General features: G+C 40.2%; 1 pseudogene; it reads right to left on the bottom strand.

Moving 5' to 3' along the window:
* Positions 1 to 2,480: 2,480 nt before the first annotated feature.
* The window catches only part of LOC125281005 (furin-like), a 102,291-nt pseudogene continuing 88,864 nt past the window's right edge, over positions 2,481 to 15,907 (bottom strand).

Here is a 15,907-nt window from a genome sequence, read left to right as displayed (position 1 = left end):
TTGAATTTGATTTGCTAATGGTTTGTTGAGGATTTTTAGACCTATGATCATCAAGGATATTTGCCTACAATTTTCTTTTTCATGGTCCTATTGTCTGGTTTTGGTATCAGGGTAATATTGGCTTCAAAAAGTGTTTCCTTTTCTATTTTTTTTTTCTTGTTTTGGTTTGCATAGTCTGCACACTTAATACTTTAAAACATCTAACATTATCTTGTGTCCGTTAAATAGAATCAACATTGCTGGGTCTGTTTAAATAACAACAACAACAACAACAAAAATCACTGGGGACCAACCCAATATCTTATAAAATCAGCCAGGCTGGCCCTAAGGATGAGGTGGGAGGGAGGATGAGAGACGAGAGGACACCCCTGGGCAGGTGGCTGGGTGCCATAATGGGGTAGGGGAGATAAAGAAAAGAAGGTTCCCAGATGGGAGGATACTGATTGTGCTAATGGGAGGGATGCAAAAGGCACATCAGAAGAGGGGGATTTAAGGGGCAAAAAGGTCAATGCTTTCTCCACCTGGGCACAGTGTTGGAGGGGGCTCAGTGCCACTACCTGCCCACCCCTGGCACTTGGAGAACAGGTCCCCCATGAGCCCTTCACACGATGAGCCCCATCTGAAACACGAATGACAGACTGTCCCTTCCCACTGTGATCCCCTTTCCAAGGGCTCACTTGGCTTGCCTGCCTGCCTCTTCAGGACTTGGGGCTCAGCTGTTCCTCTCTTCTTAGCAACATGCTGTACCCACACACACCTCGGGGCAGGGTAGTGGAGGGAACAGCAGAGTGGATTGTGGATGTGGAAAGGTTGGTGATCCATCTCCTACGGCCACTAAAAATATGAAAGAAAAGGGGCAGCTGCATGGCTCAGTCTGTTAGGCATCTGACTCTTAATTTCAGCTCAGGTCATGACCTCAGGGTCCTGGGATTGAGCCCTGCATCAGGCTCTGTGCTCAGTGGGGAGTCAGCTTGAGATTCTCTCCTTCTTCCTCTGCCTCTTCCCCTGCTTGCTCTTTCTCTCTCTCTCTCTCAAATAAATATATCTTTAAAAGTATTTAAAAAATAAGCATCTAAAGTAAAATTATCACAAAGTGAAAATATATCCTCAAATAACTCCTGTGATCCTCACACCGCCCCTCCTTGCCACCCACCCAGGGGCTCTGGGACTGTGAATGCCAACAGCCCAGGCAGCCCTGGGCTCAGAAAACAGAATTGGGCCCTGACAGAAGGGGAGAGGGCCTGAGAAGGAAGGGTGGTCAGGACACCAACATGGGGCTTGGTTGGGCCAGCCAAGTTCAGTAGGTGGCCAGGTGGGCAAAGGGACAAATGCTCACATGTACACACATGTGTACCCTGGAAGCACCTGCTTTGCCTTGTCCTTCCTTTCATCACTGCTTCCTCCTGAGACTCACCAGACATGTGGTACAGGACTGGGGATACTAAAGACCTTGGAGAGGTAGCCTTCTCCTTCAAAGCCCTCCTAGGCCAGCCTTCCTGCTGTCTGGATAGGGGGTGGAGGAACCGTTACTGTTTTAGAGAGACAGAGAAAGGGCAAGAGCTGCAGCCCAAGTGAGGAATCCTGAAAGAGAAGGGCTGAAACTTTTCACTCCTCAGTGAACCCTGGCTGGCACCAGGACCTTGGAAATCTGCCTTAAATGTTTCACTCCTTTCTCCACATGAAGGGGGTCCTGGAGATGGGGTGAGGCCCTCCCCTTTCCCCCAGTTGCTCCTGGGGCCCATCTCAGGCAGTCAGGCAGTCCAAGGGTAGGATGGGAAGCAGTCTGTGCTCTTCTTGCCAGCTGAAGTCCAAACCCCATCCCAAGATACACACACACACACACACACACACACACACACACACTGTACTGCTGCTTTTCTTCTCTGTACTCTGTGCTGGTCTGTGGAGCCTGGGCCATCCTGCAGCTGTACCCTGAGAACTCGGAGCAGTTGGAGCTCATCACGACCCAGGCCACCAAGGCTGGCTTCACCGGTGGCGTGGTGGTGGACTTCCCCAATAGCACCAAGGCCAAGAAGTTCTACCTCTGCTTGTTTTCTGGGCCATCAACCTTTCTGCCAAAGGCCCTGAACGAAAATAATGACGAAGAGGAGGCCAGGGAGTCTGACTTCACCAGTGAGAGGGTCCCGTACAGGATGGCGCAGCACGGGATCATGCAGAAGAGCCACGAGTGGGTGCTGGAGAAGGCGGCGCACCGCAGGTGGCAGGGCAAGGAGGTCAGACCGGACACCCTGAATGAATGCCAGCCGCAAGTGCAAACCCCGCTTCTGAGCGGCGAGCCGGAGCTGTTCTATATGTTTTATATATATTTATATACACACACACACACACACATATATATATATATAATGTATATGTATACATATATGTATACGTATATATGTATATGTATACATATATGTGTATATATATATATATGTATATGTGTATAGAACAACAAAAAATATATATATTTTGATGAATTAAAAAATGCCCAAGGAGGGGAATGGGCTTGAAGGAGCGGGTAGTAGGTGCTCATGGTCTATGAGAAAAATGGTCCTCTCACCTTGGCCCTCATCCTCTTCTTGTCAGATGGACAATCTTCCTGCCAGGCTTGAGATGGGGGAAGCCCCTTGTAGGAGATGAGGCTACAGTCCACAGTGTACACCTTCACCCCCAGAAGCCGAAGCTCGACTGCAGCTGTAGGACCAGGAAGACAGTGATGAAAACCAGCAGGATGAAGGCACAGTTGAGGCCAGCCGCTGCCTCAGGCAAACGTGAGGGCAGCAGCCCTGCTGTTTGCCCTTAGCCAGGACTCCACCTCCACCTCCGGGGGAAGCTGCCGCTCAGGGTCTCAAGGCTGCTCTGGTTCTACTGGGAGCACATCTGTTCCACAGGGTTTAGGGAGGCATGGCGGGGGCACTGAGGCCGTTTGTGGGGGCCAGCCTTGGCATGTGGCACACAAGGTGTGGCAAGGAGCACAGACGATGGCCCAGATGATCTCCATGTCATTCTCAATGCTATAGTGTATATCGATGACTTGGGCATTGACGCCTGGTGGGCAGTGCTGGACACAGCTCTTCTGGTGCAGGGAGAAGCCTTCCTGCACACTACACAGGCCTGGCTGGAAGTGAGGGTCTTATATTCACTGCTCTAGGAGGTGTGTGCAGGCCCTCAAGGCCGTGACATACAGCGCAAGGGTGAACTTAGTGTCCCACAGTTGTTGGCTTTGCTGGTGTTTTCAGTCTCCAGGACCCACTGCCAGAGGGGTCCTCATTCCAGGAATGGCTTAGCATGAAGGCCCAGTTACTAAACCCATCTGTGGAATAGTTGCCTGACCTGGAAGCCAGCAAGGTAGAGCAGGTGCCCATGGGGCTGACCAGATGGATGGCCAGGTTGCTACAGTGATTATAGGACAGGTTGAGGTGGGACCGTGCGTGCTCCAGTTGTGTGATATGGCTGAGCTCCCCCAGGAAGGCGGTCACAGTCTTTTGCACCTCCAGCTGCTTCCTGATGTCCTTCGGCTCGGTGGAGATATCCCTGATGCACTTCCTCTGGGGGACCACTGTTGTCCAGTTCCAGACCAGGGTCACCAGAGCACCTGTGTCCAACAGCCTATAGCCATATGAATGGCTCACTTTCTGACCCACACCATTGGTGACCCAGTCATGGTGACCCAGGCTGGCTTTGAGGTCTCACCAGGCAAAGTTCTCTTTGGCTTCAAGATGAGAGGGATGGTGCCAGCTGCCAATGGGACAGAGGCCTAGGTGCCCATGTGAGACTGTACACTTCTGCTGCAAGTCCCTAGTCACTATCTGCTTCTTTCTCTGGGTGCCACTGCTATAGGTGGTGGCCGGTGTGGACGAGCCGGCCTTGCCGCACCAGAACCCATTGCCAAGCTTTGTGGTGCTGCCGATGGACAGCATGTAGATGCTATTGGTATAGCTGTCACACTTAGAGCTGTCATGCTCCTGGCCCCCATTTCCTGAGGCGCAAAGATGGATCCCATCCTCTGTGGCCCTGGCTAATCACCCCCTCTCCCCAGGAGAAGGCCTCCTTGGTGAGGCAGACAGGCCTATCCATGGTCTTGTTGTCATCCTTGGGGCCACAGCTGTGGCACAGATGTGAATGTGGTTGGGGTTCAGGCTTAGGGAGGATGCTTCTACCACATCTGTCACCTCGCTGTCCAGGATGTGCGCCCCTCCAATGCAGGCATTGTAGACCACGCCTATGCCACAGACACTGTTGTTGGTCACCTCAGCCTCCTGGCCTGCACACCGTGTGCCATGCCAGTTGTCATCCATGTTTGTGTATTGAGGCTGGGGGTCGGGGTCCTGGTTGTTGACGTTGAAGCTGGCCCCAGGATCATAACTGCATGGCAAGTCTGGGTGATTCTTCTCGATGCCATCATCCAGAATGGAGACAACAATGCCATACTCCTGTAGCCCTGAGCCCAGGCCTCCTTCATGTTGAGGTCCCACTGGGTGATGCCAGACAGGTACCACTGCTGGAGAAACTTGGTGTGCCTGGGTTCCTGGTACACATCCCTTTTGGCCATTGCTTTGCCACCTGCTGCTCCAGCCACTGTACTTGAGGCTCCCTCTACAGGCCACTGTGCTGCAAGTGGTGAGGCCACGGGGACTGCTTTATCACCTCTCCATGCCAGAAGTGGTAATAGTTGCTGAGATCTGGCCCAGGATGAGGAAGCCATGCTTGCGTGCCAGGTTGTCAGCTACAGCTGGGCCTCCTGGAATGCTCACCCAGGTGTTGGTGTAGACCTTCTTGCCAAGGGCATGGCTGCCAGCAGGGCTACCACCCATAGCAAGGTCTCAGCTCCATGGTGGGGGACACGTGGCCAGGACCCTGGAGCCCCCAGCCTCCTTGACCTGGTTATAATGCTTTGGCTTGCAGGTGTGTGCCTCCTCAATGCCTGTGGCCTGGGCACTTAGGGCCAGACCATGGGGCAGAGCAGGGCAGGGCTGTGAGGAGAGTAGGAGGGCTGCCAGCTCCAAGGGAGCCAGAGGTTAGGAGTAAGTTTTCCAGGAATTGCTGCAGTGGTTCATGTGAACCTGGTGAAGCAGAGAGTCCTATTTCAGGGGGCTTAATGCCTCCCCTCAACAGAGAGCAGTGTCACCACAGGAAGGCTGGGTGGGTGGTTTCCACCCAGCCAGCTACCAGCACAGAATATGGCCTGGGCTGGGGTTCTAGCTCCGTAACAAGCTCCTCTTCTATTTTTTGGAAGAGTTTTAGAAGAATTGGCATTAATTCTTTTATAAAAGTATGATAGAATTTCCCAGAGAGGCCTCTGGTCCTGGACTTTTCTTTGTTGAGAGGTTTTTTTTTTTTAATATTATTTTTTTCATTATATTACGTTAGTCACCATACGGTACATTCCTGGTTTCAGATGTAAAGTTCGATGACTCATTAGTTGCGTATAACACCCAGTGCACCATGCAAGACGTGCCCTCCTTACTACCCATCACCAGTCTATCCCATTCTCCCACCCCCCTACCCTCTGAAGCCCTCAGTTTTTTCTCAGAGTCCATAGTCTCTCATGCTTCATTCCCCCTTCTGATTACCCCCCCCTTTCTTTATCCCTTTCTTCTCCTACCGATCTTCCTAGTTCTTATGTTCCATAGTTGAGAGTTTTTTGATTACCGATACAATTTCCTTTCTAGTAATCCATCTGCTCAGATTTCCTATTTCTTCATAAGTTAGTCTGGGTAGGTTTCATGTTTGTAGGATTTATCCTTTTCTGGTAGGTTGTCCAGTTTGTTGGCATGTAAGTGTGCCTAAGTCTCTTATGATCATTTGATTATTTTATGTCTCAAATGATACACAGTAATGTCTCCTTCATTTCTAATTTTATGTATTTTGATATTCTTTTTTCTTATTAAATCTGGCTAATGGCTTGCCTGTTTTGTTTGAATAAGCTCTTAGTTTCATTAATCTTTTCCATTGTTTTTTGGTCTCTATTTCATTTATTTTCATTCTGACCTCAGTTTCCTTCTTTGTACTAAGATTTACTTTGTTCATTTTTTTCCAGTTCTTTGAGTTATGTATAAAGTCATACATAAGCTTTTCCTTTTTCCATGATCTTTTCCTTTTTTTTTAAAGTGTATCTGTTTATCACTACAAACTTGCTGTAGAACTGCTTTTGCTGGATCCCATTAGTTTTGGAATATTGTATCTCTGTTTGTTTCAAGATATTTTTTATTTCTCTTTGTATTTCTTCTTTGACTCATTGATTGTTCAGTAACATGTTGTTTTGTCTCCACATATGTCAATATCCAGTTTTCTTTTTGTAACTGATTTCTAGTTTCATACCATTGTGGTTGGAAATGATGCTTTTCCCTATCTTCTTAAATTTCTTAAGACTTGTTTTGTGGACTAATCTATAATCTCCTGGAAAATATTCAGGGTGCACTTGAGAAGAATGTGTGTTCTGCTGAATCTGGATAGAATGTTTTATAAATATCTGTCATGTCCATCTAATCTAATGTGTCATTTAAAGCCATTGTTTCCTTAGTGATTTTTCTGTCCATTGTGGAAAGTGGGGCATTCCATTATTGTATTGCTATTTATCCCCTCAGGCCTGTTAATATTTGTCATATATATTTAGGTTCTCCTATGTTTTCTGTGCCTCGTGTTGATTTTTCTATTCAATTTTTAAATATTCTTTTATAAAATCTTTTACATACTACATACTGTTTTCATAGATTTTGTTTTAAATATATTTCCTCAATTTAGAGTCTATAATTTTTGCATTCTTATTACAGCCATTGAATGTAGTAATACAGGGGTGCCTGGGTGGCTCAGTCAGTTAAGCATCTGACTCTTGATTTTGGGTCAGGACATGATCTCAGGGTTGTGAGATTGAGCCCCACATCAGTCTCTGTGCTGGGCATGGAGCCTGCTTAAGATTTTTTTCTCTCCCTCTCCCTCTGCCCCTTCCCTACCCCACTCACCCTCTTGCTCCTCTCTCTCCTCTCTCTCTAAAAATAATTAATTAATTAATTTAGTACTATGAAATTTTATAGTCTTCTATTTTATGGGTTTTTGCCCCTTTCTTTTTATTTATTTTATTCTTATTTAAGAAATAGTTGCCTAATAGAAGTAATATATTTTCTACAACTTTACATTTTTGAGTACTGCTTTTTACTTTTTGTTTAATCAAGCTTATTAAGGTCTAATTTAAGGTGTACTCTGTTCCTGAATTTGATAGTTATTGTTTGGTAATACCATCATAATCAAAATGTTAAAAACTTTAATTCCCCCCAAAGTTCCCTAGTATCACTTCACAATCAGTTTGACCCCAACCCCCAGCCCCTGGCAACCAATGATGTTTTCAGTTTCTATAATTTTGCCTTTGGCAGAATGTCATATAAATGGAATCATGCAATGTAAGTTTGGGGTCTGGCTTCTTTTACTTAACAAAACACATTTGAAATATACTTATGTTGTTACTCCTTCAATAGTCTGTCTTTCCTTTTATTTGTAAGTATTACTAGCCTACAAATGTTCTGCAGTTGTTTACATATATACCAGGTGAAGGACATAAGGTTTGCTTTTTGTTTGAGGAAATAAACCTGCTGTGAACATTCAGATGGGTTTTTGTATGAACATGTTTTCATTTCTCCTGAAGAAATATCCAAGAGTGGGATAGCTGGATTATATGGTAGATATATATTTAATGTTATAAAACATTGGCAAACTGTCTTCCAAAGTGGCCCTGCCATTTTAGTTTTCCACCAACAAGGTATGAGGATTCCAGATGATCTGCATCCTTATCTACATTTATTGTCAGTTATTTGGGATTTTTGCCTATTTTTTTCATTTAGGCATTCTAGTAGCTGTGTAGTGGTATCTTATTTTGGTTTTATTTGCATTGTCATGATGACTAATAATGTTGAGTATCTTTTCATAGGCTGATTTTTCATCCAAGTATCTTCCTTGGTAAAGTGTTAGTATCTCTTATCCAGGTAGTCAATAGATGTTTTACTAAATGTTACACTTGAAAATTCTTCATGTATTTTGAATACAAGTCCTTTTCAGAATTGTGATTTGAACATCATCATTTGAAGATCAAAAGTTTTTTTATTTCTATAAATTCCAATGGGTCATTTTTTTTTTCTCAAATGGATTGTGTTTTGTTATCATATCTAAAAACTCTTTGCCTAAACCATGGTCACACAGATTTTCATGTAAAAGTTCTTCTAGAAGTTTTAGAGTTTTACATTTAAATTTAGGTCTAAGAGCTATTTTAATTTTTGCTGAACTTGTGAGGTATCTGTTGAGGTTTATTTCCAATTATAACAGGATTATTTGTTACATTGCTCCATTTAATCATCTTTGCCCTTTTTGAAGAAATCAGTTGATTACATTTGCATGGGTCTATTTCTGAATTTTGTGTCCTATTTCATTGATCTGTTCCAATCTGTTTACCAATACTATTCTGTTTCCATTACTATGCCTTCCAATTTTCTTGCAATCAAAGTGTGAGTCCCCTAACTTGTTCTTTTTATATTTGTTTTGACTATTTGTTTATCTGCTTTTTAATATAAATTTAGATCAGCTGGTTGATATTTACCCAAAAAAAAAGCTTTCTGGGATTTTTGTTGGGATTGTATAAAAATGATAGATAATACTGGGGAAAATTTATATCTTAACAATCTTGTGTCTTCAGATACATGAATATTATATATTTCTCTTTTTACTTAGGTACTTTAAATTTTATGTTATTCAAAGTTTGTTTTTTTAGTTTTCAGTGTACAGAATATATATAGACATCTCTATATATTGATCCATTTCCAGATTTATACCTAAGTCTCTTTATTTGTATGTGTTACTTTAGAAGGTTTTTCTTTTCATTTTGGATTGTAGTTGTTCATTGCTATTACATGGGAATGCAACTGACTTCTGTAGCTTGACCTTGTATTTTGGGACCTTGCTGAACCTGCTAGTTCCAGGCACTTTTCATAGATTCTTTGGAATTGTGTGGATTCTTTAGAATCAAATCATCTGTGAATAGAGGTCATTTTACTTACTCCTTTTCCTTTTGTATGTACTTTTTCAGTCTATGTACTAAATTTGATTTGTTAACATTCTGTTGAGGCTGGACATGAGTATTCTCATGAAAACTCTTTAACAGACTTTTCTTAAAATGTCAATGTGTAGTCTTAGTATTTGGGTGGGTAGTCATGGCCTCATAAGTGACTTTGAAACTGTTTCCTCTCCTCTGTTTTCCAAACAAGACTGGAGAATTAGTGTATTTCTTTTTTAAATGTGTGGTAGATTTCAGCAAAGAAACCATCTGCACTTAATTTTTTAAAAAAATTTTGACAAAATTTTGAACCGCAAATTAAAATTTTTAATAGACATATGGCCATTCAGGGTATCTATTTCTTCTTGAGTGAGTTTTATAGTTTGTGTCTTTCAGGGAATGTCTTCATCTAATGTGCCAAATCTATGGGCACAGAGTTTTTTGGTATTCAATTTTATCCTTTAAACGTTTGTAGGGTCAGTTGTGATGTTCCCTAATTCACTTCTGATATTAATTTGTATCTTCTCTCACTTTTTTTTTATTGTAGTTGACACACAATGTTACATTAGTTTCAGGTGTAAAAGCTAGTGATCCAAAAAATTTATCCATTATGCCATGCTCACCACAAGTGTAGCTACTATCTGTCCCAATATAAGACTATTAAAACATCAATGACTGTATTCCCTTGTTGTACCTTTTACCCCTAACTTATTCACTCTGTAACTGGAAGCTGGTACCTCCCACTCTCTTTTACACATTTTTCCCCATTCCCCCCAATCCCCCCTACCCGGCAACCATCTGTTTGTTCTCTGTATTTACGGATCTGTTTCTGCTTTTTATTTATTTTTAGATTCCACATATAAGTGAAATCATACCTTCCCCTGTCTTATTTCACTTAGCATAGTAGCCTTTAGTTTCATCCATGTTATTAAATGGCAAGCTCTCTTTTTATGGCTGAGTAATAGTCCATTGTATGTATATACGCACCACTTCTTTATCCATTCATCTATTGATAGACACTTGGGCTTCTTCCATATCTTGGACATTGTAAATGATCTTGCAATACACATAGAGGTGCATACATCTTTTTGAATTAGTGTTTTAAAGCATTGGGGGCAGGGGAGGAGTAAATACCTAGTAATATATTACTGGATCACATGGTATTTCTATTTTTAAATTTTTAAGGAATCTTCAAACTGTTTTCTTCAGTGGTTGCACCTATTTACATCCCTACCAACAGTGCATCAGAGTTCCTTTTTCTCCACATCCTTGTCAATACTTGTTTCTTTCCTTTTCATTCTGACAGGTGTAAGGTGGTATCTCATTGTGGTTTGGATTTGCATTTCCCCAATGACTAGTGATGTTGAGCATATTTTCATGTGCCTATTAGCCATCTGTATGTCTTCTTTGGCCACATGTCTATTTAGGTCCTCTGCCCAGTTTTTAATTGGATTTTTTTTCTGTATTGAGTTGTATAAGTTCTTTATGTATTTTGGATATTAACCCCTTATTGGATATATCATTAGCAAATATCTTCTCCCATTTAGTAGGTTGCTTTTTTTTTTTAATCTCAGTTTCTTTTGTTGTGCAAAAGCCTTTTATTTGGGTAGAGTCCCAATAGTTTATTTTTGCTCATATTTTTCTTGCCTTAGTAGACCTATCCAGAAAAATGTTGCTATGACTGATGTCAAAGAAATTACTGCCTATGTTTTATTCTAGGAATTTTATGGTTTTATGTATCACATTTAGGTCTTTGGTCCATTTTGAGTTTATTTCTGTGTATGGTATAAGGAAGTGGTCCAGTTTCATTCTTTTGTATGTAGCTATCCAATTTACCCAGCACCATTTATTAAAGAGACTGTCTTCTCCATATTATATATTCTTCTCTCCTTTGAAATAGATTAATTGATCACATACATGTTGGTTTATTTCTGGGATCTCTATTCTTTTCCCATTGATCTGTGAGTCTATATTTGTGCCAGCATAATCTCGTTTTGATTACTAAAGCTATGTAGTATATTTTGAAATCTGCGATTGTGAATCCTCCAGCTTTTTTCTTTTTTCTCAAGATTGCTTTGACTATTGAGGATTTTTTGTGGTTCCATACAAACTTTAGCATTATTTATTCTAGTTCTGTGAAAAATTCTATTGGTGTTTTGGTAGGGATTGGGTACATAGATTGATTTGCATAGGATGGATATTTTAACAATATTAATTCTTCCAATCCATGAGCATGGAATATTTTTCCATTTGCTTGTGTTGTCTTCAGTTTCTTTTACCAATGTTTTATAGTTTCAGAGTAAAAGTCTTTCACTTCTTTGGTTAAGTTTATTCCTATGTTTTTGGGGTTTTGGGGGGGGAGTGAAATTGTAAATGGAATTTTTTTTTCTTAATTTCTCTTTCTGCTACTTCATTATTGATAGAAAGGCAATAGATTTCTGTGTATTAATTTTGTATCCTGAAAATCCTACAGCTTTACTGAATCCCATTTATTAGTTTTAAGTGTTTTTTTTTTTTTTTTTTTTTTCTGGCATGTTTAGGTTCTTCTATGTAGAATAGTTTGTCATCTGCAAATAGTGGATAGATTAACTTCTTCTTTACCAAATTGGATATTTTTTTATTTCTCTTTATTTTCTGATTGCTAGGCTAGGACTTCCTATGTTGAATAACAGTGTCACATGAGAGTGAACATCATTGTCGTTTTCCTGACCCTAGAAGAAAAGCACCATTTTTCACAATTGAGTATATATGGACTTTATTATATTGAGATATGCCCCTCTAAACCCACTTTGTAGAGAGTTTTTATCTTGAATGGATGTTGAATTTTGTCAAATACTTTTTCTGCATTGAGGTGATCATATGATTGTTACTCTTTGCTTTTTAATGTGTGTCATGTTGATTGATTTGCAAATATTCAGGCATCCTTTCATCCCCAGAACAAATTCCACTTGATTGTGGTGAATGATCCTTTTAATGTTTGTTGCATGCAGTTTGCTAATATTTTGTTGAGGATTTTTGCATCTGTATCCATCAGGGATATTGGCCTGTACTGTTTCGTTTTTTTTGTTTTTGTAGTGTCTTTGTCTAAGTTTATCATCAGGGTACTGTTAACCTCATAGAATGTATTTGGAAGATTTCCTTCCCCTTCTGTTTTTTGGAATTTGAGGGATAGGTATTAACTCTCTTTATGTGTTTGGTAGATTTCACCTGTGGGTACAAGCCAGGGGTTTCCAAGGGAGCTCTACACAGGGGCACCCTGGTAGGGTGGCTGGAGCCAAAGCAGGGGTGAGCCAGGAGGTCCCAGAGCATTCATGCTGAGGGTGCTCTAGCAAGACATCTGAAGCTGAAGTTAGGTGGCCCTGGAGTGTTTTGGGGTGCTTTTCACCTGTATCACCTTTGCATGATGGCTAGGGCTGTAGTGAGCATTGACCAGGGGTAAACCAGTGTGCGCTGTAGAGGGGGCAGCTTTGGTGGGCTGACTGGAGCTGGGACTCACAAAGCAGTGGGCTGGCTGGGATGCCAGGACCCTGCTCCCATCCACATTATCAAGGTGGAGACGGAATGTAAGCTGTGGCATTCACCAGCCCCTCTGACCCGGAGAGAATTCTAGCAGCTCCCTTGCTGCTGTTTGGCAGAATTCTAGGCTTCATTCCTTTGTACTTAAGTGGTCTTTTAAACAGCAGCTTTTTTTCTACACCCAAGGACAGATGAATCCACTCACAGACCTTCAGTATTAGCTCTCTCCACTGCATTAGTAGCATTAGGGGTGGGGGTTCCCTTTGTTATCACATTTCCAGATCTTTTGCCATTCTCTATGTGGTTTCTTTATCTTCTCTTGTTAGAAGCTTTTCAGTCAGCCATCAGTTCCTTTTCAGGAGGAATTGCTCTAGAAATAGATAAAGATTTGGTGTGTTAGTGGAGGAAGTGAGTTCAGGGTCTTCCTGAGTCACCATCTTGGGCCCTTTCCCTCTCATTTAAAAAAGTAAAATCTGGAAGATTTATCATTCTATCAATCTCAAAAAACAGGCTTTGCTTTCATTGATTATTCCCTACTGTGTTTGGTTTTCAAAGTCATTGATTTTTTTTGTCTAAATTATTTTTCATTCTGCTTTTTTTGTGTTTAATTCATTCTTTCTTCTATAGTTTCTTCAAATAGAAGCTTAGAGTACCGATTTGAGACTTCTTTTTAAATGTAAGCATCCAATGCTATGTATTTCTCTCCTAACACTACTTTAGCTGTATCTCCAAAATTTTTATTGTTGTATTTTCATTTTTTTATGTTCAATTGGTCAACCTATAGTACATCGTTAGTTTTTGATGTAGTGTTTGATTCATTAGTTGTGTATAACATCCAGTGCTCATCACAACAAGTGTCTTCCTTAATACCCATCACCAGGTTACTCCATCCCCGCATCCCCTCCCTTCTGTAACCCTCAGTTTGTTTCCCAGAGTCCAAGGTCTTTCATGGTTTGTCTCCTTCTCTGATTTCTTCCCATTCGGTTTTCTCTGCCTTCCCCTGTGGTCCTCCGCTCTATTCCTTATGTTCCACATATGAGTGAAACCATATGATAATCGTCTTTCTCTACTTGACTTACTTCACTTAGCATAATCCCCTCCAGTTCCATCCATGTCAATGCAAATGGTAGGTACTCATCCTTTCTGATGGCTGAGCAATATTCTATTGTATACATGAACCACATCTTCTCTTTTGTTCAGTCTAACATATTTAAAAGAAAAAATCTTCCGAAGCTTCCACTATGATCTCAAACTTTTACATTGAGGTTTCCTTTTTCTGGAATGTATTCCTCCAAATGTCCTTACATTCTTCTTTTTCATGTTTTTAAGTCATTATTCAAATGAGATCTTCCCAGTGATGATGGCAATCTTATTTAAAATTATAACTCTCCAGGCATTATATATTTATTTTAGAGAGAAAGACAGAGACAGACAGGGGGAGAGGCAAGGGGAAGGGGCTGAGAGAAACCCAGGCAGACTCAATACTGAACATGGAACTTGGCACTGCTCTGACAACCCCGAGATCCCAACCTGAGCAGAAACCAAGAGTCAGATGCTTAACTGCACCACCCAGGTGACCCTAGTTTCCTTCCCTTTTAAAAATGTTTTATTCACATAATTTATCATCTTCCAGTGTATTGTATATTGCTCATTACCTGTCCCATATAGAACATAAATTTTAAGGTATCAGATGATTTTTTCCACTAAATCCTCAATATCTGATATAGTGCTTAACACATAGTAAATGATCAAAATTCAATAGTTATTGAATAATTTTGTCTTCTTGCAGCTGTTCAGAAATTATTATTCTAATATATTCCAGACCTTTATTCTAATTTAATATATATTAATATATTTTTACAAATATTATATAATTTCAATAGTGCTTTAAATATCAAATTTCATCTTTATAATAGCTGTTTTGAATATGCAGTGTACTTTTAATCCTACTTTACAGATAAGAAGATGTAGTCTCCAAGAATAAAGCAATTTACACAATTCATAAAGTTAAGAGTGAGACAGAAAGTGGGACTTTAAAAGTTTTTATTTACAAACTAGACCTTTACAGCATGCACATATATCCAGGCAGCAGCACATATGAGAATTGCAAATATGGACCTCAACAAACCTACATTATTTACATATTCATTATATATGCATGCATAACATAATTAGTTTATGAAGTGATCTATGAAAATGTCTAACCATAAATAATATTAAAATTAAATTCATTAATAGAAAAACTAGAACTGTCTAAATTTAAATTGTTTATAAATCATTGGAATGTGTAGTTAGAGGAACATGCTGATACTCCTTTTTCAAATAAAATTTGAACAAAAACTTAAATATAGTTCACATTTCTTTAAGAAGGAATATTTTAGAATGAGCATATTATCATTTCAGTAGCCAGGCAACATTATGGCCTTGACATATTCTAACTCTCAAAACATAGCCAAGGGCTTCTTAATTCCCCTGAGACATTATTATTTCTAATAACCAGATTTCCAGGGTTATATTACCATTACAGAGCTTCATTAATATGTGGGATGTATTTAGCTCTCAGATAGCAAGATTTTTACTAAAGTTCGTCAGATGTTCCCTTGTGTGTTTGGAAGAATAATGAGCAAATCAGAATATTTTTCTAAAATTAGCTTCAATCTCTGCTAAATTAGCCCCCAAGAAAACAACAACAACAACAACAAAAGAGTCATAGATAAAAATGCAAAATTATAGGAATGGGTCTCTCTACTATTTTAAATAGTGTTTCCCAGCTTAATAGAGCTTTGGAAATTTTTAACAGCAATTCAAAATTACGTGATCAACTCTTTTATATTCTTGGTAGATTGTTTATTTTTTTCTGCTAAAAATACTCAGAACAGTTCTCCTTCATAAATGCCAACTATTACCCCTTTCAATCATTTTCAAAAGTATGCAATAGTACCATCTTAAATTTGTTCTTCTAAGGATTGTTTTCCAATTCCAAGTTTCTGCCACATGCAAAATTACTCACATTTATCACAACTAAAATAACTACCTTGAAAGCCATGCCAAGATCTGGATAAATAATTGCAAAGGGCTGTTTTTTTTTTTTTTTAATCTTTATCAACACAGAGAAATGTTAAAGAGATATTTTTTAAAAGAAGCCATATTAAGACAGTGATTACGAGAATCTCAGTAACTCCTCACAGTGTTATTTTAAAAACAAACGAGGTACAAATAAAGAAAATGAAATTAATGGAAGGTATGATAAGAGAAAGGGGAAGGAAGAACTAATTTTTTTTTCACCTCTTAGTTCTCCTCTTTCACCTTAAGTTAGTCCTTGTCAACCACTTTGCTGGTTCCTCCTCATTT

This window comes from Ursus arctos, unplaced genomic scaffold (assembly GCF_023065955.2).
Source record: "Ursus arctos isolate Adak ecotype North America unplaced genomic scaffold, UrsArc2.0 scaffold_11, whole genome shotgun sequence".
NCBI classification, from domain to species: Eukaryota; Metazoa; Chordata; class Mammalia; order Carnivora; family Ursidae; genus Ursus; species Ursus arctos.
The sequence above is the reverse complement of the archived record's forward strand: the minus strand, read 5'-3'. Positions and strand labels throughout refer to the sequence as shown.